General features: G+C 39.4%; 15 non-coding genes across 15 annotated transcripts; all 15 read right to left on the bottom strand.

Annotated features, from left to right (window-relative positions):
• Positions 1-1,970: 1,970 nt before the first annotated feature.
• Positions 1,971-2,042, bottom strand: Trnad-guc (transfer RNA aspartic acid (anticodon GUC)). The gene has a single exon. It is a non-coding gene; the product is annotated as a tRNA-Asp (tRNA).
• A 729-nt stretch (positions 2,043-2,771) lies between these two features.
• Trnad-guc (transfer RNA aspartic acid (anticodon GUC)) lies at positions 2,772-2,843 on the bottom strand. The gene has a single exon. It is a non-coding gene; the product is annotated as a tRNA-Asp (tRNA).
• Positions 2,844-5,975: 3,132 nt separating this feature from the next.
• Positions 5,976-6,047, bottom strand: Trnad-guc (transfer RNA aspartic acid (anticodon GUC)). The gene has a single exon. It is a non-coding gene; the product is annotated as a tRNA-Asp (tRNA).
• Positions 6,048-7,577: 1,530 nt separating this feature from the next.
• Trnad-guc (transfer RNA aspartic acid (anticodon GUC)) lies at positions 7,578-7,649 on the bottom strand. The gene has a single exon. It is a non-coding gene; the product is annotated as a tRNA-Asp (tRNA).
• A 729-nt stretch (positions 7,650-8,378) lies between these two features.
• Trnad-guc (transfer RNA aspartic acid (anticodon GUC)) lies at positions 8,379-8,450 on the bottom strand. Its single transcript has one exon. It is a non-coding gene; the product is annotated as a tRNA-Asp (tRNA).
• A 1,530-nt stretch (positions 8,451-9,980) lies between these two features.
• On the bottom strand, positions 9,981-10,052 carry Trnad-guc (transfer RNA aspartic acid (anticodon GUC)). Its single transcript has one exon. It is a non-coding gene; the product is annotated as a tRNA-Asp (tRNA).
• A 2,331-nt stretch (positions 10,053-12,383) lies between these two features.
• Trnad-guc (transfer RNA aspartic acid (anticodon GUC)) lies at positions 12,384-12,455 on the bottom strand. The gene has a single exon. It is a non-coding gene; the product is annotated as a tRNA-Asp (tRNA).
• A 1,530-nt stretch (positions 12,456-13,985) lies between these two features.
• On the bottom strand, positions 13,986-14,057 carry Trnad-guc (transfer RNA aspartic acid (anticodon GUC)). Its single transcript has one exon. It is a non-coding gene; the product is annotated as a tRNA-Asp (tRNA).
• Positions 14,058-14,786: 729 nt separating this feature from the next.
• On the bottom strand, positions 14,787-14,858 carry Trnad-guc (transfer RNA aspartic acid (anticodon GUC)). The gene has a single exon. It is a non-coding gene; the product is annotated as a tRNA-Asp (tRNA).
• Positions 14,859-15,587: 729 nt separating this feature from the next.
• On the bottom strand, positions 15,588-15,659 carry Trnad-guc (transfer RNA aspartic acid (anticodon GUC)). The gene has a single exon. It is a non-coding gene; the product is annotated as a tRNA-Asp (tRNA).
• Positions 15,660-16,388: 729 nt separating this feature from the next.
• Positions 16,389-16,460, bottom strand: Trnad-guc (transfer RNA aspartic acid (anticodon GUC)). Its single transcript has one exon. It is a non-coding gene; the product is annotated as a tRNA-Asp (tRNA).
• Positions 16,461-17,189: 729 nt separating this feature from the next.
• On the bottom strand, positions 17,190-17,261 carry Trnad-guc (transfer RNA aspartic acid (anticodon GUC)). Its single transcript has one exon. It is a non-coding gene; the product is annotated as a tRNA-Asp (tRNA).
• Positions 17,262-17,990: 729 nt separating this feature from the next.
• Trnad-guc (transfer RNA aspartic acid (anticodon GUC)) lies at positions 17,991-18,062 on the bottom strand. Its single transcript has one exon. It is a non-coding gene; the product is annotated as a tRNA-Asp (tRNA).
• A 729-nt stretch (positions 18,063-18,791) lies between these two features.
• Positions 18,792-18,863, bottom strand: Trnad-guc (transfer RNA aspartic acid (anticodon GUC)). The gene has a single exon. It is a non-coding gene; the product is annotated as a tRNA-Asp (tRNA).
• Positions 18,864-19,592: 729 nt separating this feature from the next.
• Positions 19,593-19,664, bottom strand: Trnad-guc (transfer RNA aspartic acid (anticodon GUC)). Its single transcript has one exon. It is a non-coding gene; the product is annotated as a tRNA-Asp (tRNA).
• Between the last annotated feature and the right edge of the window lie 6,070 nt (positions 19,665-25,734).

The following is a 25,734-nucleotide window of genomic DNA, read 5'->3' on the forward strand; positions in this document are numbered from 1 at the left end:
ATAACTTCCTTGAAGAAACGTTTTGTCTTTGTAAATTTTCCGCTTCCCTTTCCTAATATATGAATAAGTGTTCTAAAACATTGTCTGAAATTGACATGTTGTAGGATCATATTAAATATTATGCAAAGTACAACAGCTGAATTGTTTCAAGAGGCGAGGAGACCAGTGTTTTGAATGTGTTTGAAAGTAGTGAAAGCATGAAATCTTATGGAACACGGGTCTTTCGAGGGGATTACGTGTATGTTTGCGATGATTTTACTAGTAGTCTATGTGAAATGCCCGCTGGAAGCAAAAAGAGGCTAGTCACTCGGGCCTGTCAGGGATATATGCCAGATTTCTCGCTTCTGTAAAGTTAAAAGAAGAAATAAAAATACCGTTAACGTCTCCCCGGCGGGGAATCGAACCCCGGTCTCCCGCGTGACAGGCGGGGATACTCACCAATATACTACCGAGGACTGCCGAGAAACAGTCATCAATTTAGCACTTTCATTACAGATAATATATTCCGCTATGTCATTAACTGCTTGCACTTGTTTTTAGATATGAAGTTCAATTGTTTTAAATAAGTACGACTGCTGAATCTTACTGACAAGTTTTTCTAGCAATCTCGCTTGCATTCGTTCTAATTCGATAGACGCGAAATATTATGATTCTCTCCACTTCCTACTTCAGTCCTCAATCTTGATGACTTGGCTTCGTCTGTGAGTAAAATGTGTGCGTTGTACAAACGCGATAGTGAATTTGAGACTTCGCGTTCGCTATTCGCTTCGCGTAATAAATGTAAGCATAACTTCCTTGAAGAAACGTTTTGTCTTTGTAAATTTTCCGCTTCCCTTTCCTAATATATGAATAAGTGTTCTAAAACATTGTCTGAAATTGACATGTTGTAGGATCATATTAAATATTATGCAAAGTACAACAGCTGAATTGTTTCAAGAGGCGAGGAGACCAGTGTTTTGAATGTGTTTGAAAGTAGTGAAAGCATGAAATCTTATGGAACACGGGTCTTTCGAGGGGATTACGTGTATGTTTGCGATGATTTTACTAGTAGTCTATGTGAAATGCCCGCTGGAAGCAAAAAGAGGCTAGTCACTCGGGCCTGTCAGGGATATATGCCAGATTTCTCGCTTCTGTAAAGTTAAAAGAAGAAATAAAAATACCGTTAACGTCTCCCCGGCGGGGAATCGAACCCCGGTCTCCCGCGTGACAGGCGGGGATACTCACCAATATACTACCGAGGACTGCCGAGAAACAGTCATCAATTTAGCACTTTCATTACAGATAATATATTCCGCTATGTCATTAACTGCTTGCACTTGTTTTTAGATATGAAGTTCAATTGTTTTAAATAAGTACGACTGCTGAATCTTACTGACAAGTTTTTCTAGCAATCTCGCTTGCATTCGTTCTAATTCAATAGACACGAAATATTATGATTCTCTCCAATTCCTACTTCATTCATTAATCTTGATGACTTGGCTTCGTCTATGATTAAAATGTGTGCGTTGGACAAACTCGATAGTGAATTTGAGACTTCGCGTTCGCTATTCGCTTCGCGTAATAAATGTAAGCATAACTTCCTTGAAGAAACGTTTTGTCTTTGTAAATCTTCCGCTTCCCTTTCTTAATATATACATAAGTGTTCTAAAACATTGACCGAAATTGACATGTTGTAGGATCTTATTAAATATTATGCAAAGTACAACAGCTGAATTGTTTCAAGAGGCGAGGACTTCAGCTTTATGGTGACCAGAGTTTTGAATGTGTTTGAAAGTAGTGAAAGTATGAAATCTTATGGAACACGGGTCTTTCGATGGGATTACGTGTATGTTTGCGATGATTTTACTAGTAGTCTATGTGAAATGCCCGCTGGAAGAAAAAAGAGGCTAGTCACTCGGGCCTGTCACGGATATATGCCAGATTTCTCGCTTCAGTAAAGTTAAAAGAAGAAATAAAAATACCGTTAACGTCTCCCCGGCGGGGAATCGAACCCCGGTCTCCCGCGTGACAGGCGGGGATACTCACCACTATACTACCGAGGACAGACGAGAAACCGGCATCAATTTAGCACTTTCATTACAGATAATATATTCCGCTATGTCATTAACTGCTTGCACTTGTTTTCAGATATGATGTTCAATTGTCTTAAATAAGTACGACTGCTGAATCTTACTGACAAGTTTTCCTAGCAATCTCGCTTGCATTCGTTCTAATTCGATAGACGCGAAATATTATGATTCTCTCCACTTCCTACTTCAGTCCTCAATCTTGATGACTTGGCTTCGTCTGTGAGTAAAATGTGTGCGTTGGACAAACGCGATAGTGAATTTGAGACTTCGCGTTCGCTATTCGCTTCGCGTAATAAATGTAAGCATAACTTCCTTGAAGAAACGTTTTGTCTTTGTAAATTTTCCGCTTCCCTTTCCTAATATATGAATAAGTGTTCTAAAACATTGTCTGAAATTGACATGTTGTAGGATCATATTAAATATTATGCAAAGTACAACAGCTGAATTGTTTCAAGAGGCGAGGACTTCAGCTTTATGGAGACCAGTGTTTTGAATGTGTTTGAAAGTAGAGAAAGTATGAAATCTTATGGAACACGGGTCTTTCGATGGGATTACGTGTACGTTTGCGATGATTTTACTAGTAGTCTATGTGAAATGCCCGCTGGAAGCAAAAAGAGGCTAGTCACTCGGGCCTGTCAGGGATATATGCCAGATTTCTCGCTTCAGTAAAGTTAAAAGAAGAAATAAAAATACCGTTAACGTCTCCCCGGCGGGGAATCGAACCCCGGTCTCCCGCGTGACAGGCGGGGATACTCACCACTATACTACCGAGGACTGACGAGAAACAGTCATCAATTTAGCACTTTCATTACAGATAATATATTCCGCTATGTCATTAACTGCTTGCACTTGTTTTCAGATATGATGTTCAATTGTCTTAAATAAGTACGACTGCTGAATCTTACTGACAAATTTTCCTAGCAATCTCGCTTGCATTCGTTCTAATTCGATTGACGCGAGATATTATGATTCTCTCCACTTCCTACTTCAGTCCTCAATCTTGATGACTTGGCTTCGTCTGTGAGTAAAATGTGTGCGTTGGACAAACGCGATAGTGAATTTGAGACTTCGCGTTCGCTATTCGCTTCGCGTAATAAATGTAAGCATAACTTCCTTGAAGAAACGTTTTGTCTTTGTAAATTTTCCGCTTCCCTTTCCTAATATATGAATAAGTGTTCTAAAACATTGTCTGAAATTGACATGTTGTAGGATCATATTAAATATTATGCAAAGTACAACAGCTGAATTGTTTCAAGAGGCGAGGACTTCAGCTTTATGGAGACCAGTGTTTTGAATGTGTTTGAAAGTAGTGAAAGCATGAAATCTTATGGAACACGGGTCTTTCGAGGGGATTACGTGTATGTTTGCGATGATTTTACTAGTAGTCTATGTGAAATGCCCGCTGGAAGCAAAAAGAGGCTAGTCACTCGGGCCTGTCAGGGATATATGCCAGATTTCTCGCTTCTGTAAAGTTAAAAGAAGAAATAAAAATACCGTCAACGTCTCCCCGGCGGGGAATCGAAACCCGGTCTCCCGCGTGACAGGCGGGGATACTCACCAATATACTACCGAGGACTGCCGAGAAACAGTTATCAATTTAGCACTTTCATTACAGATAATATATTCCGCTATGTCATTAACTGCTTGCACTTGTTTTTAGATATGAAGTTCAATTGTTTTAAATAAGTACGACTGCTGAATCTTACTGACAAGTTTTTCTAGCAATCTCGCTTGCATTCGTTCTAATTCAATAGACACGAAATATTATGATTCTCTCCAATTCCTACTTCATTCATTAATCTTGATGACTTGGCTTCGTCTATGAGTAAAATGTGTGCGTTGGACAAACGCGATAGTGAATTTGAGACTTCGCGTTCGCTATTCGCTTCGCGTAATAAATGTAAGCATAACTTCCTTGAAGAAACGTTTTGTCTTTGTAAATCTTCCGCTTCCCTTTCTTAATATATACATAAGTGTTCTAAAACATTGACCGAAATTGACATGTTGTAGGATCATATTAAATATTATGCAAAGTCCAACAGCTGAATTGTTTCAAGAGGCGAGGACTTCAGCTTTATGGAGACCAGTGTTTTGAATGTGTTTGAAAGTAGAGAAAGTATGAAATCTTATGGAACACGGGTCTTTCGATGGGATTACGTGTACGTTTGCGATGATTTTACTAGTAGTCTATGTGAAATGCCCGCTGGAAGCAAAAAGAGGCTAGTCACTCGGGCCTGTCAGGGATATATGCCAGATTTCTCGCTTCAGTAAAGTTAAAAGAAGAAATAAAAATACCGTTAACGTCTCCCCGGCGGGGAATCGAACCCCGATCTCCCGCGTGACAGGCGGGGATACTCACCACTATACTACCGAGGACTGACGAGAAACAGTCATCAATTTAGCACTTTCATTACAGATAATATATTCCGCTATGTCATTAACTGCTTGCACTTGTTTTCAGATATGATGTTCAATTGTCTTAAATAAGTACGACTGCTGAATCTTACTGACAAATTTTCCTAGCAATCTCGCTTGCATTCGTTCTAATTCGATTGACGCGAGATATTATGATTCTCTCCACTTCCTACTTCAGTCCTCAATCTTGATGACTTGGCTTCGTCTGTGAGTAAAATGTGTGCGTTGGACAAACGCGATAGTGAATTTGAGACTTCGCGTTCGCTATTCGCTTCGCGTAATAAATGTAAGCATAACTTCCTTGAAGAAACGTTTTGTCTTTGTAAATTTTCCGCTTCCCTTTCCTAATATATGAATAAGTGTTCTAAAACATTGTCTGAAATTGACATGTTGTAGGATCATATTAAATATTATGCAAAGTACAACAGCTGAATTGTTTCAAGAGGCGAGGACTTCAGCTTTATGGAGACCAGTGTTTTGAATGTGTTTGAAAGTAGTGAAAGCATGAAATCTTATGGAACACGGGTCTTTCGAGGGGATTACGTGTATGTTTGCGATGATTTTACTAGTAGTCTATGTGAAATGCCCGCTGGAAGCAAAAAGAGGCTAGTCACTCGGGCCTGTCAGGGATATATGCCAGATTTCTCGCTTCTGTAAAGTTAAAAGAAGAAATAAAAATACCGTCAACGTCTCCCCGGCGGGGAATCGAAACCCGGTCTCCCGCGTGACAGGCGGGGATACTCACCAATATACTACCGAGGACTGCCGAGAAACAGTTATCAATTTAGCACTTTCATTACAGATAATATATTCCGCTATGTCATTAACTGCTTGCACTTGTTTTTAGATATGAAGTTCAATTGTTTTAAATAAGTACGACTGCTGAATCTTACTGACAAGTTTTTCTAGCAATCTCGCTTGCATTCGTTCTAATTCAATAGACACGAAATATTATGATTCTCTCCAATTCCTACTTCATTCATTAATCTTGATGACTTGGCTTCGTCTATGAGTAAAATGTGTGCGTTGGACAAACGCGATAGTGAATTTGAGACTTCGCGTTCGCTATTCGCTTCGCGTAATAAATGTAAGCATAACTTCCTTGAAGAAACGTTTTGTCTTTGTAAATCTTCCGCTTCCCTTTCTTAATATATACATAAGTGTTCTAAAACATTGACCGAAATTGACATGTTGTAGGATCATATTAAATATTATGCAAAGTCCAACAGCTGAATTGTTTCAAGAGGCGAGGACTTCAGCTTTATGGAGACCAGTGTTTTGAATGTGTTTGAAAGTAGAGAAAGTATGAAATCTTATGGAACACGGGTCTTTCGATGGGATTACGTGTACGTTTGCGATGATTTTACTAGTAGTCTATGTGAAATGCCCGCTGGAAGCAAAAAGAGGCTAGTCACTCGGGCCTGTCAGGGATATATGCCAGATTTCTCGCTTCAGTAAAGTTAAAAGAAGAAATAAAAATACCGTTAACGTCTCCCCGGCGGGGAATCGAACCCCGGTCTCCCGCGTGACAGGCGGGGATACTCACCACTATACTACCGAGGACTGACGAGAAACAGTCATCAATTTAGCACTTTCATTACAGATAATATATTCCGCTATGTCATTAACTGCTTGCACTTGTTTTCAGATATGATGTTCAATTGTCTTAAATAAGTACGACTGCTGAATCTTACTGACAAATTTTCCTAGCAATCTCGCTTGCATTCGTTCTAATTCGATTGACGCGAGATATTATGATTCTCTCCACTTCCTACTTCAGTCCTCAATCTTGATGACTTGGCTTCGTCTGTGAGTAAAATGTGTGCGTTGGACAAACGCGATAGTGAATTTGAGACTTCGCGTTCGCTATTCGCTTCGCGTAATAAATGTAAGCATAACTTCCTTGAAGAAACGTTTTGTCTTTGTAAATTTTCCGCTTCCCTTTCCTAATATATGAATAAGTGTTCTAAAACATTGTCTGAAATTGACATGTTGTAGGATCATATTAAATATTATGCAAAGTACAACAGCTGAATTGTTTCAAGAGGCGAGGACTTCAGCTTTATGGAGACCAGTGTTTTGAATGTGTTTGAAAGTAGTGAAAGCATGAAATCTTATGGAACACGGGTCTTTCGAGGGGATTACGTGTATGTTTGCGATGATTTTACTAGTAGTCTATGTGAAATGCCCGCTGGAAGCAAAAAGAGGCTAGTCACTCGGGCCTGTCAGGGATATATGCCAGATTTCTCGCTTCTGTAAAGTTAAAAGAAGAAATAAAAATACCGTTAACGTCTCCCCGGCGGGGAATCGAACCCCGGTCTCCCGCGTGACAGGCGGGGATACTCACCAATATACTACCGAGGACAGCCGAGAAACAGTCATCAATTTAGCACTTTCATTACAGATAATATATTCCGCTATGTTATTAACTGCTTGCACTTGTTTTCAGATATGATGTTCAATTGTCTTAAATAAGTACGACTGCTGAATCTTACTGACAAGTTTTTCTAGCAATCTCGCTTGCATTCGTTCTAATTCGATAGACGCGAAATATTATGATTCTCTCCACTTCCTACTTCAGTCCTAAATCTTGATGACTTGGCTTCGTCTGTGAGTAAAATGTGTGCGTTGGACAAACGCGATAGTGAATTTGAGACATCGCGTTCGCTATTCGCTTCGCTTAATAAATGTAAGCATAACTTCCTTGAAGAAACGTTTTGTCTTTGTAAATCTTCCGCTTCCCTTTCTTAATATATACATAAGTGTTCTAAAACATTGACCGAAATTGACATGTTGTAGGATCATATTAAATATTATGCAAAGTACAACAGCTGAATTGTTTCAAGAGGCGAGGACTTCAGCTTTATGGTGACCAGAGTTTTGAATGTGTTTGAAAGTAGTGAAAGTATGAAATCTTATGGAACACGGGTCTTTCGATGGGATTACGTGTATGTTTGCGATGATTTTACTAGTAGTCTATGTGAAATGCCCGCTGGAAGAAAAAAGAGGCTAGTCACTCGGGCCTGTCAGGGATATATGCCAGATTTCTCGCTTCAGTAAAGTTAAAAGAAGAAATAAAAATACCGTTAACGACTCCCCGGCGGGGAATCGAACCCCGGTCTCCCGCGTGACAGGCGGGGATACTCACCACTATACTACCGAGGACTGACGAGAAACCGTCACCAATTTAGCACTTTCATTACAGATAATATATTCCGCTATGTCATTAACTGCTTGCACTTGTTTTCAGATATGATGTTCAATTGTCTTAAATAAGTACGACTGCTCAATCTTACTGACAAGTTTTTCTAGCAATCTCGCTTGCATTCGTTCTAATTCGATAGACGCGAAATATTATGATTCCCTCCACTTCCTACTTCAGTCATTAATCTTGATGACTTGGCTTCGTCTGTGAGTAAAATGTGTGCGTTGGACAAACGCGATAGTGAATTTGAGACATCGCTTTCGCTATTCGCTTCGCGTAATAAATGTAAGCATAACTTCCTTGAAGAAACGTTTTGTCTTTGTAAATCTTCCGCTTCCCTTTCTCAATATATACATAAGTGTTCTAAAACATTGACCGAAATTGAGATGTTGTAGGATCATATTAAATATTATGCAAAGTACAACAGCTGAATTGTTTCAAGAGGCGAGGACTTCAGCTTTATGGAGACCAGTGTTTTGAATGTGTTTGAAAGTAGAGAAAGTATGAAATCTTATGGAACACGGGTCTTTCGATGGGATTACGTGTACGTTTGCGATGATTTTACTAGTAGTCTATGTGAAATGCCCGCTGGAAGCAAAAAGAGGCTAGTCACTCGGGCCTGTCAGGGATATATGCCAGATTTCTCGCTTCAGTAAAGTTAAAAGAAGAAATAAAAATACCGTTAACGTCTCCCCGGCGGGGAATCGAACCCCGGTCTCCCGCGTGACAGGCGGGGATACTCACCACTATACTACCGAGGACTGACGAGAAACAGTCATCAATTTAGCACTTTCATTACAGATAATATATTCCGCTATGTCATTAACTGCTTGCACTTGTTTTTAGATATGAAGTTCAATTGTTTTAAATAAGTACGACTGCTGAATCTTACCGACAAGTTTTTCTAGCAATCTCGCTTGCATTCGTTCTAATTCAATAGACACGAAATATTATGATTCTCTCCAATTCCTACTTCATTCATTAATCTTGATGACTTGGCTTCGTCTATGAGTAAAATGTGTGCGTTGGACAAACTCGATAGTGAATTTGAGACTTCGCGTTCGCTATTCGCTTCGCGTAATAAATGTAAGCATAACTTCCTTGAAGAAACGTTTTGACTTTGTAAATCTTCCGCTTCCCTTTCTTAATATATACATAAGTGTTCTAAAACATTAACCGAAATTGACATGTTGTAGGATCATATTAAATATTATGCAAAGTACAACAGCTGAATTGTTTCAAGAGGCGAGGACTTCAGCTTTATGGTGACCAGAGTTTTGAATGTGTTTGAAAGTAGTGAAAGTATGAAATCTTATGGAACACGGGTCTTTCGATGGGATTACGTGTATGTTTGCGATGATTTTACTAGTAGTCTATGTGAAATGCCCGCTGGAAGCAAAAAGAGGCTAGTCACTCGGGCCTGTCAGGGATATATGCCAGATTTCTCGCTTCAGTAAAGTTAAAAGAAGAAATAAAAATACCGTTAACGTCTCCCCGGCGGGCAATCGAACCCCGGTCTCCCGCGTGACAGACGGGGATACTCACCACTATACTACCGAGGACAGACGAGAAACCGTCATCAATTTAGCACTTTCATTACAGATAATATATTCCGCTATGTCATTAACTGCTTGCACTTGTTTTCAGATATGATGTTCAATGGTCTTAAATAAGTACGACTGCTGAATCTTACTGACAAGTTTTTCTAGCAATCTCGCTTGCATTCGTTCTAATTCGATAGACGCGAAATATTATGATTCTCTCCACTTCCTACTTCAGTCCTCAATCTTGATGACTTGGCTTCGTCTGTGAGTAAAATGTGTGCGTTGGACAAACGCGATAGTGAATTTGAGACTTCGCGTTCGCTATTCGCTTCGCGTAATAAATGTAAGCATAACTTCCTTGAAGAAACGTTTTGTCTTTGTAAATTTTCCGCTTCCATTTCCTAATATATAAATAAGTGTTCTAAAACATTGTCTGAAATTGACATGTTGTAGGATCATATTAAATATTATGCAAAGTACAACAGCTGAATTGTTTCAAGAGGCGAGGACTTCAGCTTTATGGAGACCAGTGTTTTGAATGTGTTTGAAAGTAGTGAAAGCATGAAATCTTATGGAACACGGGTCTTTCGAGGGGATTACGTGTATGTTTGCTATGATTTTACTAGTAGTCTATGTGAAATGCCCGCTGGAAGCAAAAAGAGGCTAGTCACTCGGGCCTGTCAGGGATATATGCCAGATTTCTCGCTTCTGTAAAGTTAAAAGAAGAAATAAAAATACCGTTAACGTCTCCCCGGCGGGGAATCGAACCCCGGTCTCCCGCGTGACAGGCGGGGATACTCACCACTATACTACCGAGGACTGACGAGAAACAGTCATCAATTTAGCACTTTCATTACAGATAATATATTCCGCTATGTCATTAACTGCTTGCACTTGTTTTTAGATATGAAGTTCAATTGTTTTAAATAAGTACGACTGCTGAATCTTACTGACAATCTTTTCTAGCAATCTCGCTTGCATTCGTTCTAATTCAATAGACACGAAATATTATGATTCTCTCCAATTCCTACTTCATTCATTAATCTTGATGACTTGGCTTCGTCTATGAGTAAAATGTGTGCGTTGGACAAACGCGATAGTGAATTTGAGACTTCGCGTTCGCTATTCGCTTCGCGTAATAAATGTAAGCATAACTTCCTTGAAGAAACGTTTTGTCTTTGTAAATCTTCCGCTTCCCTTTCTTAATATATACATAAGTGTTCTAAAACATTGACCGAAATTGACATGTTGTAGGATCATATTAAATATTATGCAAAGTACAACAGCTGAATTGTTTCAAGAGGCGAGGACTTCAGCTTTATGGTGACCAGAGTTTTGAATGTGTTTGAAAGTAGTGAAAGTATGAAATCTTATGGAACACGGGTCTTTCGATGGGATTACGTGTATGTTTGCGATGATTTTACTAGTAGTCTATGTGAAATGCCCGCTGGAAGAAAAAAGAGGCTAGTCACTCGGGCCTGTCAGGGATATATGCCAGATTTCTCGCTTCAGTAAAGTTAAAAGAAGAAATAAAAATACCGTTAACGTCTCCCCGGCGGGGAATCGAACCTCGGTCTCCCGCGTGACAGGCGGGGATACTCACCACTATACTACCGAGGACAGACGAGAAACCGTCATCAATTTAGCACTTTCATTACAGATAATATATTCCGCTATGTCATTAACTGCTTGCACTTGTTTTCAGATATGATGTTCAATTGTCTTAAATAAGTACGACTGCTCAATCTTACTGACAAGTTTTTCTAGCAATCTCGCTTGCATTCGTTCTAATTCGATAGACGCGAAATATTATGATTCCCTCCACTTCCTACTTCAGTCCTCAATCTTGATGACTTGGCTTCGTCTATGAGTAAAATGTGTGCGTTGGACAAACTCGATAGTGAATTTGAGACTTCGCGTTCGCTATTCGCTTCGCGTAATAAATGTAAGCATAACTTCCTTGAAGAAACGTTTTGTCTTTGTAAATCTTCCGCTTCCCTTTCTTAATATATACATAAGTGTTCTAAAACATTGACCGAAATTGACATGTTGTAGGATCATATTAAATATTATGCAAAGTACAACAGCTGAATTGTTTCAAGAGGCGAGGACTTCAGCTTTATGGTGACCAGAGTTTTGAATGTGTTTGAAAGTAGTGAAAGTATGAAATCTTATGGAACACGGGTCTTTCGATGCGATTACGTGTATGTTTGCGATGATTTTACTAGTAGTCTATGTGAAATGCCCGCTGGAAGCAAAAAGAGGCTAGTCACTCGGGCCTGTCAGGGATATATGCCAGATTTCTCGCTTCAGTAAAGTTAAAAGAAGAAATAAAAATACCGTTAACGTCTCCCCGGCGGGGAATCGAACTCCGGTCTCCCGCGTGACAGGCGGGGATACTCACCACTATACTACCGAGGACAGACGAGAAACCGTCATCAATTTAGCACTTTCATTACAGATAATATATTCCGCTATGTCATTAACTGCTTGCACTTGTTTTCAGATATGATGTTCAATTGTCTTAAATAAGTACGACTGCTCAATCTTACTGACAAGTTTTTCTAGCAATCTCGCTTGCATTCGTTCTAATTCAATAGACACGAAATATTATGATTCTCTCCAATTCCTACTTCATTCATTAATCTTGATGACTTGGCTTCGTCTATGAGTAAAATGTGTGCGTTGGACAAACTCGATAGTGAATTTGAGACTTCGCGTTCGCTATTCGCTTCGCGTAATAAATGTAAGCATAACTTCCTTGACGAAAAGTTTTGTCTTTGTAAATCTTCCGCTTCCCTTTCTTAATATATACATAAGTGTTCTAAAACATTGACCGAAATTGACATGTTGTAGGATCATATTAAATATTATGCAAAGTACAACAGCTGAATTGTTTCAAGAGGCGAGGACTTCAGCTTTATGGAGACCAGTGTTTTGAATGTGTTTGAAAGTAGTGAAAGCATGAAATCTTATGGAACACGGGTCTTTCGAGGGGATTACGTGTATGTTTGCTATGATTTTACTAGTAGTCTATGTGAAATGCCCGCTGGAAGCAAAAAGAGGCTAGTCACTCGGGCCTGTCAGGGATATATGCCAGATTTCTCGCTTCTGTTAAGTTAAAAGAAGAAATAAAAATACCGTTAACGTCTCCCCGGCGGGGAATCGAACCCCGGTCTCCCGCGTGACAGGCGGGGATACTCACCACTATACTACCGAGGACTGACGAGAAACAGTCATCAATTTAGCACTTTCATTACAGATAATATATTCCGCTATGTCATTAACTGCTTGCACTTGTTTTTAGATATGAAGTTCAATTGTTTTAAATAAGTTCGACTGCTGAATCTTACTGACAATCTTTTCTAGCAATCTCGCTTGCATTCGTTCTAATTCAATAGACACGAAATATTATGATTCTCTCCAATTCCTACTTCATTCATTAATCTTGATGACTTGGCTTCGTCTATGAGTAAAATGTGTGCGTTGGACAAACGCGATAGTGAATTTGAGACTTCGCGTTCGCTATTCGCTTCGCGTAATAAATGTAAGCATAACTTCCTTGAAGAAACGTTTTGTCTTTGTAAATCTTCCGCTTCCCTTTCTTAATATATACATAAGTGTTCTAAAACATTGACCGAAATTGACATGTTGTAGGATCATATTAAATATTATGCAAAGTACAACAGCTGAATTGTTTCAAGAGGCGAGGACTTCAGCTTTATGGTGACCAGAGTTTTGAATGTGTTTGAAAGTAGTGAAAGTATGAAATCTTATGGAACACGGGTCTTTCGATGGGATTACGTGTATGTTTGCGATGATTTTACTAGTAGTCTATGTGAAATGCCCGCTGGAAGAAAAAAGAGGCTAGTCACTCGGGCCTGTCAGGGATATATGCCAGATTTCTCGCTTCAGTAAAGTTAAAAGAAGAAATAAAAATACCGTTAACGTCTCCCCGGCGGGGAATCGAACCTCGGTCTCCCGCGTGACAGGCGGGGATACTCACCACTATACTACCGAGGACAGACGAGAAACCGTCATCAATTTAGCACTTTCATTACAGATAATATATTCCGCTATGTCATTAACTGCTTGCACTTGTTTTCAGATATGATGTTCAATTGTCTTAAATAAGTACGACTGCTCAATCTTACTGACAAGTTTTTCTAGCAATCTCGCTTGCATTCGTTCTAATTCGATAGACGCGAAATATTATGATTCCCTCCACTTCCTACTTCAGTCCTCAATCTTGATGACTTGGCTTCGTCTATGAGTAAAATGTGTGCGTTGGACAAACTCGATAGTGAATTTGAGACTTCGCGTTCGCTATTCGCTTCGCGTAATAAATGTAAGCATAACTTCCTTGAAGAAACGTTTTGTCTTTGTAAATCTTCCGCTTCCCTTTCTTAATATATACATAAGTGTTCTAAAACATTGACCGAAATTGACATGTTGTAGGATCATATTAAATATTATGCAAAGTACAACAGCTGAATTGTTTCAAGAGGCGAGGACTTCAGCTTTATGGTGACCAGAGTTTTGAATGTGTTTGAAAGTAGTGAAAGTATGAAATCTTATGGAACACGGGTCTTTCGATGCGATTACGTGTATGTTTGCGATGATTTTACTAGTAGTCTATGTGAAATGCCCGCTGGAAGCAAAAAGAGGCTAGTCACTCGGGCCTGTCAGGGATATATGCCAGATTTCTCGCTTCAGTAAAGTTAAAAGAAGAAATAAAAATACCGTTAACGTCTCCCCGGCGGGGAATCGAACCCCGGTCTCCCGCGTGACAGGCGGGGATACTCACCACTATACTACCGAGGACTGACGAGAAACAGTCATCAATTTAGCACTTTCATTACAGATAATATATTCCGCTATGTCATTAACTGCTTGCACTTGTTTTTAGATATGAAGTTCAGTTGTTTTAAATAAGTACGACTGCTGAATCTTACTGACAAGCTTTTCTAGCAATCTCGCTTGCATTCGTTCTAATTCAATAGACACGAAATAATATGATTCTCTCCAATTCCTACTTCATTCATTAATCTTGATGACTTGGCTTCGTCTATGAGTAAAATGTGTGCGTTGGACAAACTCGATAGTGAATTTGAGACTTCGCGTTCGCTATTCGCTTCGCGTAATAAATGTAAGCATAACTTCCTTGAAGAAACGTTTTGTCTTTGTAAATCTTCCGCTTCCCTTTCTTAATATATACATAAGTGTTCTAAAACATTGACCGAAATTGACATGTTGTAGGATCATATTAAATATTATGCAAAGTACAACAGCTGAATTGTTTCAAGAGGCGAGGACTTCAGCTTTATGGTGACCAGAGTTTTGAATGTGTTTGAAAGTAGTGAAAGTATGAAATCTTATGGAACACGGGTCTTTCGATGCGATTACGTGTATGTTTGCGATGATTTTACTAGTAGTCTATGTGAAATGCCCGCTGGAAGCAAAAAGAGGCTAGTCACTCGGGCCTGTCAGGGATATATGCCAGATTTCTCGCTTCAGTAAAGTTAAAAGAAGAAATAAAAATACCGTTAACGTCTCCCCGGCGGGGAATCGAACCCCGGTCTCCCGCGTGACAGGCGGGGATACTCACCACTATACTACCGAGGACAGACGAGAAACCGTCATCAATTTAGCACTTTCATTACAGATAATATATTCCGCTATGTCATTAACTGCTTGCACTTGTTTTCAGATATGATGTTCAATTGTCTTAAATAAGTACGACTGCTGAATCTTACTGACAAGTTTTTCTAGCAATCTCGCTTGCATTCGTTCTAATTCGATAGACGCGAAATATTATGATTCTCTCCACTTCCTACTTCAGTCCTCAATCTTGATGACTTGGCTTCGTCTGTGAGTAAAATGTGTGCGTTGGACAAACGCGATAGTGAATTTGAGACTTCGCGTTCGCTATTCGCTTCGCGTAATAAATGTAAGCATAACTTCCTTGAAGAAACGTTTTGTCTTTGTAAATTTTCCGCTTCCCTTTCCTAATATATGAATAAGTGTTCTAAAACATTGTCTGAAATTGACATGTTGTAGGATCATATTAAATATTATGCAAAGTACAACAGCTGAATTGTTTCAAGAGGCGAGGACTTCAGCTTTATGGAGACCAGTGTTTTGAATGTGTTTGAAAGTAGTGAAAGCATGAAATCTTATGGAACACGGGTCTTTCGAGTGGATTACGTGTATGTTTGCGATGATTTTACTAGTAGTCTATGTGAAATGCCCGCTGGAAGCAAAAAGAGGCTAGTCACTCGGGCCTGTCAGGGATATATGCCAGATTTCTCGCTTCTGTAAAGTTAAAAGAAGAAATAAAAATACCGTTAACGTCTCCCCGGCGGGGAATCGAACCCCGGTCTCCCGCGTGACAGGCGGGGATACTCACCACTATACTACCGAGGACTGCCGAGAACCAGTCATCACTTTAGCACTTTCATTACAGATAATATATTCCGCTATGTCATTAACTGCTTGCACTTGTTTTCAGATATGATGTTCAATTGTCTTAAATAAGTACGACTGCTGAATCTTACTGACAAGCTTTTCTAGCAATCTCGCTTGCATTCGTTCTAATTCGATAGACGCGAAATATTATGATTCTCTCCACTTCCTACTTCAGTCCTCAATCTTGATGACTTGGCTTCGTCTGTGAGTAAAATGTGTGCGTTGGACAAACGCGATAGTGAATTTGAGACATCGCGTTCGCTATTCGCTTCGCGTAATAAATGTAAGCATAACTTCCTTGAAGAAACGTTTTGTCTTTGTAAATCTTCCGCTTCCCTTTCTTAATATATACATAAGTGTTCTAAAACATTGACCGAAATTGACATGTTGTAGGATCATATTAAATATTATGCAAAGTACAACAGCTGAATTGTTTCAAGATGCGAGGACTTCAGCTTTATGGAGACCAGTGTTTTGAATGTGTTTGAAAGTAGTGAAAGTATGAAATCTTATGGAACACGGGTCTTTCGATGGGATTACGTGTACGTTTGCGATGATTTTACTAGTAGTCTATGTGAAATGCCCGCTGGAAGCAAAAAGAGGCTAGTCACTCGGGCCTGTCAGGAATATATGCCAGATTTCTCGCTTCAGTAAAGTTAAAAGAAGAAATAAAAATACCGTTAACGTCTCCCCGGCGGGGAATCGAACCCCGGTCTCCCGCGTGACAGGCGGGGATACTCACCACTATACTACCGAGGACTGACGAGAAACAGTCATCAATTTAGCACTTTCATTACAGATAATATATTCCGCTATGTCATTAACTGCTTGCACTTGTTTTTAGATATGAAGTTCAGTTGTTTTAAATAAGTACGACTGCTGAATCTTACTGACAAGCTTTTCTAGCAATCTCGCTTGCATTCGTTCTAATTCAATAGACACGAAATAATATGATTCTCTCCAATTCCTACTTCATTCATTAATCTTGATGACTTGGCTTCGTCTATGAGTAAAATGTGTGCGTTGGACAAACTCGATAGTGAATTTGAGACTTCGCGTTCGCTATTCGCTTCGCGTAATAAATGTAAGCATAACTTCCTTGAAGAAACGTTTTGTCTTTGTAAATCTTCCGCTTCCCTTTCTTAATATATACATAAGTGTTCTAAAACATTGACCGAAATTGACATGTTGTAGGATCATATTAAATATTATGCAAAGTACAACAGCTGAATTGTTTCAAGAGGCGAGGACTTCAGCTTTATGGTGACCAGAGTTTTGAATGTGTTTGAAAGTAGTGAAAGTATGAAATCTTATGGAACACGGGTCTTTCGATGGGATTACGTGTATGTTTGCGATGATTTTACTAGTAGTCTATGTGAAATGCCCGCTGGAAGCAAAAAGAGGCTAGTCACTCGGGCCTGTCAGGGATATATGCCAGATTTCTCGCTTCTGTAAAGTTAAAAGAAGAAATAAAAATACCGTTAACGTCTCCCCGGCGGGGAATCGAACCCCGGTCTCCCGCGTGACAGGCGGGGATACTCACCACTATACTACCGAGGACTGCCGAGAACCAGTCATCACTTTAGCACTTTCATTACAGATAATATATTCCGCTATGTCATTAACTGCTTGCACTTGTTTTCAGATATGATGTTCAATTGTCTTAAATAAGTACGACTGCTGAATCTTACTGACAAGCTTTTCTAGCAATCTCGCTTGCATTCGTTCTAATTCGATAGACGCGAAATATTATGATTCTCTCCACTTCCTACTTCAGTCCTCAATCTTGATGACTTGGCTTCGTCTGTGAGTAAAATGTGTGCGTTGGACAAACGCGATAGTGAATTTGAGACATCGCGTTCGCTATTCGCTTCGCGTAATAAATGTAAGCATAACTTCCTTGAAGAAACGTTTTGTCTTTGTAAATCTTCCGCTTCCCTTTCTTAATATATACATAAGTGTTCTAAAACATTGACCGAAATTGACATGTTGTAGGATCATATTAAATATTATGCAAAGTACAACAGCTGAATTGTTTCAAGAGGCGAGGACTTCAGCTTTATGGAGACCAGTGTTTTGAATGTGTTTGAAAGTAGTGAAAGTATGAAATCTTATGGAACACGGGTCTTTCGATGGGATTACGTGTACGTTTGCGATGATTTTACTAGTAGTCTATGTGAAATGCCCGCTGGAAGCAAAAAGAGGCTAGTCACTCGGGCCTGTCAGGAATATATGCCAGATTTCTCGCTTCAGTAAAGTTAAAAGAAGAAATAAAAATACCGTTAACGTCTCCCCGGCGGGGAATCGAACCCCGGTCTCCCGCGTGACAGGCGGGGATACTCACCACTATACTACCGAGGACTGACGAGAAACAGTCATCAATTTAGCACTTTCATTACAGATAATATATTCCGCTATGTCATTAACTGCTTGCACTTGTTTTTAGATATGAAGTTCAATTGTTTTAAATAAGTACGACTGCTGAATCTTACTGACAAGTTTTTCTAGCAATCTCGCTTGCATTCGTTCTAATTCAATAGACACGAAATATTATGATTCTCTCCAATTCCTACTTCATTCATTAATCTTGATGACTTGGCTTCGTCTATGAGTAAAATGTGTGCGTTGGACAAACTCGATAGTGAATTTGAGACTTCGCGTTCGCTATTCGCTTCGCGTAATAAATGTAAGCATAACTTCCTTGAAGAAACGTTTTGTCTTTGTAAATCTTCCGCTTCCCTTTCTTAATATATACATAAGTGTTCTAAAACATTGACCGAAATTGACATGTTGTAGGATCATATTAAATATTATGCAAAGTACAACAGCTGAATTGTTTCAAGAGGCGAGGACTTCAGCTTTATGGTGACCAGAGTTTTGAATGTGTTTGAAAGTAGTGAAAGTATGAAATCTTATGGAACACGGGTCTTTCGATGGGATTACGTGTATGTTTGCGATGATTTTACTAGTAGTCTATGTGAAATGCCCGCTGGAAGCAAAAAGAGGCTAGTCACTCGGGCCTGTCAGGGATATATGCCAGATTTCTCGCTTCTGTAAAGTTAAAAGAAGAAATAAAAATACCGTTAACGTCTCCCCGGCGGGGAATCGAACCCCGGTCTCCCGCGTGACAGGCGGGGATACTCACCACTATACTACCGAGGACTGCCGAGAACCAGTCATCACTTTAGCACTTTCATTACAGATAATATATTCCGCTATGTCATTAACTGCTTGCACTTGTTTTCAGATATGATGTTCAATTGTCTTAAATAAGTACGACTGCTGAATCTTACTGACAAGCTTTTCTAGCAATCTCGCTTGCATTCGTTCTAATTCGATAGACGCGAAATATTATGATTCTCTCCACTTCCTACTTCAGTCCTCAATCTTGATGACTTGGCTTCGTCTGTGAGTAAAATGTGTGCGTTGGACAAACGCGATAGTGAATTTGAGACATCGCGTTCGCTATTCGCTTCGCGTAATAAATGTAAGCATAACTTCCTTGAAGAAACGTTTTGTCTTTGTAAATCTTCCGCTTCCCTTTCTTAATATATACATAAGTGTTCTAAAACATTGACCGAAATTGACATGTTGTAGGATCATATTAAATATTATGCAAAGTACAACAGCTGAATTGTTTCAAGAGGCGAGGACTTCAGCTTTATGGAGACCAGTGTTTTGAATGTGTTTGAAAGTAGTGAAAGTATGAAATCTTATGGAACACGGGTCTTTCGATGGGATTACGTGTACGTTTGCGATGATTTTACTAGTAGTCTATGTGAAATGCCCGCTGGAAGCAAAAAGAGGCTAGTCACTCGGGCCTGTCAGGAATATATGCCAGATTTCTCGCTTCAGTAAAGTTAAAAGAAGAAATAAAAATACCGTTAACGTCTCCCCGGCGGGGAATCGAACCCCGGTCTCCCGCGTGACAGGCGGGGATACTCACCACTATACTACCGAGGACTGACGAGAAACAGTCATCAATTTAGCACTTTCATTACAGATAATATATTCCGCTATGTCATTAACTGCTTGCACTTGTTTTTAGATATGAAGTTCAATTGTTTTAAATAAGTACGACTGCTGAATCTTACTGACAAGTTTTTCTAGCAATCTCGCTTGCATTCGTTCTAATTCAATAGACACGAAATATTATGATTCTCTCCAATTCCTACTTCATTCATTAATCTTGATGACTTGGCTTCGTCTATGAGTAAAATGTGTGCGTTGGACAAACTCGATAGTGAATTTGAGACTTCGCGTTCGCTATTCGCTTCGCGTAATAAATGTAAGCATAACTTCCTTGAAGAAACGTTTTGTCTTTGTAAATCTTCCGCTTCCCTTTCTTAATATATACATAAGTGTTCTAAAACATTGACCGAAATTGACATGTTGTAGGATCATATTAAATATTATGCAAAGTACAACAGCTGAATTGTTTCAAGAGGCGAGGACTTCAGCTTTATGGTGACCAGAGTTTTGAATGTGTTTGAAAGTAGTGAAAGTATGAAATCTTATGGAACACGGGTCTTTCGATGCGATTACGTGTATGTCTGCGATGATTTTACTAGTAGTCTATGTGAAATGCCCGCTGGAAGCAAAAAGAGGCTAGTCACTCGGGCCTGTCAGGGATATATGCCAGATTTCTCGCTTCAGTAAAGTTAAAAGAAGAAATAAAAATACCGTTAACGTCCCCCCGGCGGGGAATCGAACCCCGGTCTCCCGCGTGACAGGCGGGGATACTCACCACTATACTACCGAGGACAGACGAGAAACCGTCATCAATTTAGCACTTTCATTACAGATAATATATTCCGCTATGTCATTAACTGCTTGCACTTGTTTTCAGATATGATGTTCAATTGTCTTAAATAAGTACGACTGCTGAATCTTACTGACAAGTTTTTCTAGCAATCTCGCTTGCATTCGTTCTAATTCGATAGACGCGAAATATTATGATTCTCTCCACTTCCTACTTCAGTCCTCAATCTTGATGACTTGGCTTCGTCTGTGAGTAAAATGTGTGCGTTGGACAAACGCGATAGTGAATTTGAGACATCGCGTTCGCTATTCGCTTCGCGTAATAAATGTAAGCATAACTTCCTTGAAGAAACGTTTTGTCTTTGTAAATTTTCCGCTTCCCTTTCCTAATATATGAATAAGTGTTCTAAAACATTGACCGAAATTGACATGTTGTAGGATCATATTAAATATTATGCAAAGTACAACAGCTGAATTGTTTCAAGAGGCGAGGACTTCAGCTTTATGGAGACCAGTGTTTTGAATGTGTTTGAAAGTAGTGAAAGTATGAAATCTTATGGAACACGGGTCTTTCGATGGGATTACGTGTACGTTTGCGATGATTTTACTAGTAGTCTATGTGAAATGCCCGCTGGAAGCAAAAAGAGGCTAGTCACTCGGGCCTGTCAGGGATACATGCCAGATTTCTCGCTTCAGTAAAGTTAAAAGAAGAAATAAAAATACCGTTAACGTCTCCCCGGCGGGGAATCGAACCCCGGTCTCCCGCGTGACAGGCGGGGATACGCACCACTATACTACCGAGGACTGACGAGAAACAGTCATCAATTTAGCACTTTCATTACAGATAATATATTCCGCTATGTCATTAACTGCTTGCACTTGTTTTTAGATATGAAGTTCAATTGTTTTAAATAAGTACGACTGCTGAATCTTACTGACAAGTTTTTCTAGCAATCTCGCTTGCATTCGTTCTAATTCAATAGACACGAAATATTATGATTCTTTCCAATTCCTACTTCATTCATTAATCTTGATGACTTGGCTTCGTCTATGAGTAAAATGTGTGCGTTGGACAAACGCGATAGTGAATTTGAGACTTCGCGTTCGCTATTCGCATCGCGTAATAAATGTAAGCATAACTTCCTTGAAGAAACGTTTTGTCTTTGTAAATCTTCCGCTTCCCTTTCTTAATATATACATAAGTGTTCTAAAACATTGACCGAAATTGACATGTTGTAGGATCATATTAAATATTATGCAAAGTACAACAGCTGAATTGTTTCAAGAGGCGAGGACTTCAGCTTTATGGTGACCAGAGTTTTGAATGTGTTTGAAAGTAGTGAAAGTATGAAATCTTATGGTACACGGGTCTTTCGATGGGATTACGTGTATGTTTGCGATAATTTTACTAGTAGTCTATGTGAAATGCCCGCTGGAAGAAAAAAGAGGCTAGTCACTCGGGCCTGTCAGGGATATATGCCAGATTTCTCGCTTCAGTAAAGTTAAAAGAAGAAATAATAATACCGTTAACGTCTCCCCGGCGGCGAATCGAACCCCGGTCTCCCGCGTGACAGGCGGGGATACTCACCACTATACTACCGAGGACTGACGAGAAACAGTCATCAATTTAGCACTTTCATTACAGATAATATATTCCGCTATGTCATTAACTGCTTGCACTTGTTTTCAGATATGATGTTCAATTGTCTTAAATAAGTACGACTGCTCAATCTTACTGACAAGTTTTTCTAGCAATCTCGCTTGCATTCGTTCTAATTCGATAGACGCGAAATATTATGATTCCCTCCACTTCCTACTTCAGTCCTCAATCTTGATGACTTGGCTTCGTCTGTGAGTAAAATGTGTGCGTTGGACAAACGCGATAGTGAATTTCAGACATCGCTTTCGCTATTCGCTTCGCGTAATAAATGTAAGCATAACTTCCTTGAAGAAACGTTTTGTCTTTGTAAATCTTCCGCTTCCCTTTCTTAATATATACATAAGTGTTCTAAAACATTGACCGAAATTGACATGTTGTAGGATCATATTAAATATTATGCAAAGTACAACAGCTGAATTGTTTCAAGAGGCGAGGACTTCAGCTTTATGGAGACCAGTGTTTTCAATGTGTTTGAAAGTAGAGAAAGTATGAAATCTTATGGAACACGGGTCTTTCGATGGGATTACGTGTACGTTTGCGATGATTTTACTAGTAGTCTATGTGAAATGCCCGCTGGAAGCAAAAAGAGGCTAGTCACTCGGGCCTGTCAGGGATATATGCCAGATTTCTCGCTTCAGTAAAGTTAAAAGAAGAAATAAAAATACCGTTAACGTCTCCCCGGCGTGGAATCGAACCCCGGTCTCCCGCGTGACAGGCGGGGATACTCACCACTATACTACCGAGGACTGACGAGAAACAGTCATCAATTTAGCACTTTCATTACAGATAATATATTCCGCTATGTCATTAACTGCTTGCACTTGTTTTTAGATATGAAGTTCAATTGTTTTAAATAAGTACGACTGCTGAATCTTACTGACAAGTTTTTCTAGCAATCTCGCTTGCATTCGTTCTGATTCAATAGACACGAAATATTATGATTCTCTCCAATTCCTACTTCATTCATTAATCTTGATGACTTGGCTTCGTCTATGAGTAAAATGTGTGCGTTGGACAAACGCGATAGTGAATTTGAGACTACGCGTTCGCTATTCGCTTCGCGTAATAAATGTAAGCATAACTTCCTTGAAGAAACGTTTTGTCTTTGTAAATTTTCCGCTTCCCTTTCCTAATATATACATAAGTGTTCTAAAACATTGACTGAAATTGACATGTTGTAGGATCATATTAAATATTATGCAAAGTACAACAGCTGAATTGTTTCAAGAGGCGAGGACTTCAGCTTTATGGAGACCAGTGTTTTGAATGTGTTTGAAAGTAGTGAAAGCATGAAATCTTATGGAACACGGGTCTTCCGATGGGATTACGTGTATGTTTGCGATGATTTTACTAGTAGTCTATGTGAAATGCCCGCTGGAAGCAAAAAGAGGCTAATCACTCGGGCCTGTCAGGGATATATGCCAGATTTCTCGCTTCAGTAAAGTTAAAAGAAGAAATAAAAATACCGTTAACGTCTCCCCGGCGGGGAATCGAACCCCGGTTTCCCGCGTGACAGGCGGGGATACTCACCACTATACTACCGAGGACTGACGATAAACCGTCATCAATTTAGCACTTTCATTACAGATAATATATTCCGCTATGTCATTAACTGCTTGCACTTGTTTTCAGATATGAAGTTCAATTGTCTTAAATAAGTACGACTGCTGAATCTTACTGACAAGTTTTTCTAGCAATCTCGCTTGCATTCGTTCTAATTCAATAGACACGAAATATTATGATTCTCTCCAATTCCTACTTCAGTCATCAATCTCGATGACTTGGCTTCGTCTGTGAGTAAAATGTGTGCGTTGGCCAAACGCGATAGTGAATTTGAGACTTCGCGTTCGCTATTCGCTTCGCGTAATAAATGTAAGCATAACTTCCTTGAAGAAACGTTTTGTCTTTGTAAATTTTCCGCTTCCCTTTCTTAATATATACATAAGTGTTCTAAAACATTGACTGAAATTGACATGTAGTAGGATCATATTAAATATTATGCAAAGTACAACAGCTGAATTGTTTCAAGAGGCGAGGACTTCAGATTTATGGAGACCAGTGTTTTGAATGTGTTTGAAAGTAGTGAAAGTATGAAATCTTATGGAACACGGGTCTTTCGATGCGATTACGTGTATGTTTGCGATGATTTTACTAGTTGTCTATGTGAAATGCCCGCTGGAAGCAAAAGGAGGCTAGTCACTTGGGCCTGTCAGGGATATATGCCAGATTTCTCGCTTCAGTAAAGTTAAAAGAAGAAATAAAAATACCCGTAACGTCTCCCCGGCGGGGAATCGAACCCCGGTCTCCCGCGTGACAGGCGGGGATACGCACCACTATACTACCGAGGACTGACGAGAAACCGTCATCAATTTAGCACTTTCATTACAGATAATATATTCCGCTATGTCATTAACTGCTTGCACTTGTTTTCAGATATGAAGTTCAATTGTCTTAAATAAGTACGACTGCTGAATCTTACTGACAAGTTTTTCTAGCAATCTCGCTTGCATTCGTTCTAATTCAATAGACACGAAATATTATGATTCTCTCCAATTCCTACTTCATTCATTAATCTTGATGACTTGGCTTCGTCTGTGAGTAAAATGTGTGCGTTGGACAAACGCGATAGTGAATTTGAGACTTCGCGTTCGCTATTCGCTTCGCGTAATAAATGTAAGCATAACTTCCTTGAAGAAACGTTTTGTCTTTGTAAATCTTCCGCTTCCCTTTCTTAATATATACATAAGTGTTCTAAAACATTGACCGAAATTGACATGTTGTAGGATCATATTAAATATTATGCAAAGTACAACAGCTGAATTGTTTCAAGAGGCGAGTACTTCAGCTTTATGGTGACCAGTGTTTTGAATGTGTTTGAAAGTAGTGAAAGTATGATATCTTGTGGAACACGGGTCTTTCGATGGGATTACGTGTATGTTTGCGATGATTTTACTGGTAGTCTATGTGAAATGCCCGCTGGAAGCAAAAAGAGGCTAGTCACTCGGGCCTGTCAGGGATATATGCCAGATTTCTCGCTTCAGTAAAGTTAAAAGAAGAAATAAAAATACCGTTAACGTCTCCCCGGCGGGGAATCGAACCCCGGTCTCACGCGTGACAGGCGTGGATACTCACCACTATACTACCGAGGACTGACGAGAAACAGTCATCAATTTAGCACTTTCATTACAGATAATATATTCCGCTATGTCATTAACTGCTTGCACATGTTTTCAGTTATGAAGTTCAATTGTCTTAAATAAGTACGACTGCTGAATCTTACTGACAAGTTTTTCTAGCAATCTCGCTTGCATTCGTTCTAATTCGATAGACGCGAAATATTATGATTCTCTCCAATTCCTACTTCATTCATTAATCTTGATGACTTGGCTTCGTCTATGAGTAAAATGTGTGCGTTGGACAAACGCGATAGTGAATTTGAGACTTCGCGTTCGCTATTCGCTTCGCGTAATAAATGTAAGCATAACTTCCTTGAAGAAACGTCTTGTCTTTGTAAATTTTCCGCTTCCCTTTCTTAATATATACATAAGTGTTCTAAAACATTGACCGAAATTGACATGTTGTAGGATCATATTAAATATTATGCAAAGTACA

The sequence above is a fragment of the Octopus bimaculoides genome, chromosome 6 (assembly GCF_046866305.1).
Source record: "Octopus bimaculoides isolate indiv1 chromosome 6, ASM4686630v1, whole genome shotgun sequence".
Taxonomy (NCBI): Eukaryota; Metazoa; Mollusca; class Cephalopoda; order Octopoda; family Octopodidae; genus Octopus; species Octopus bimaculoides.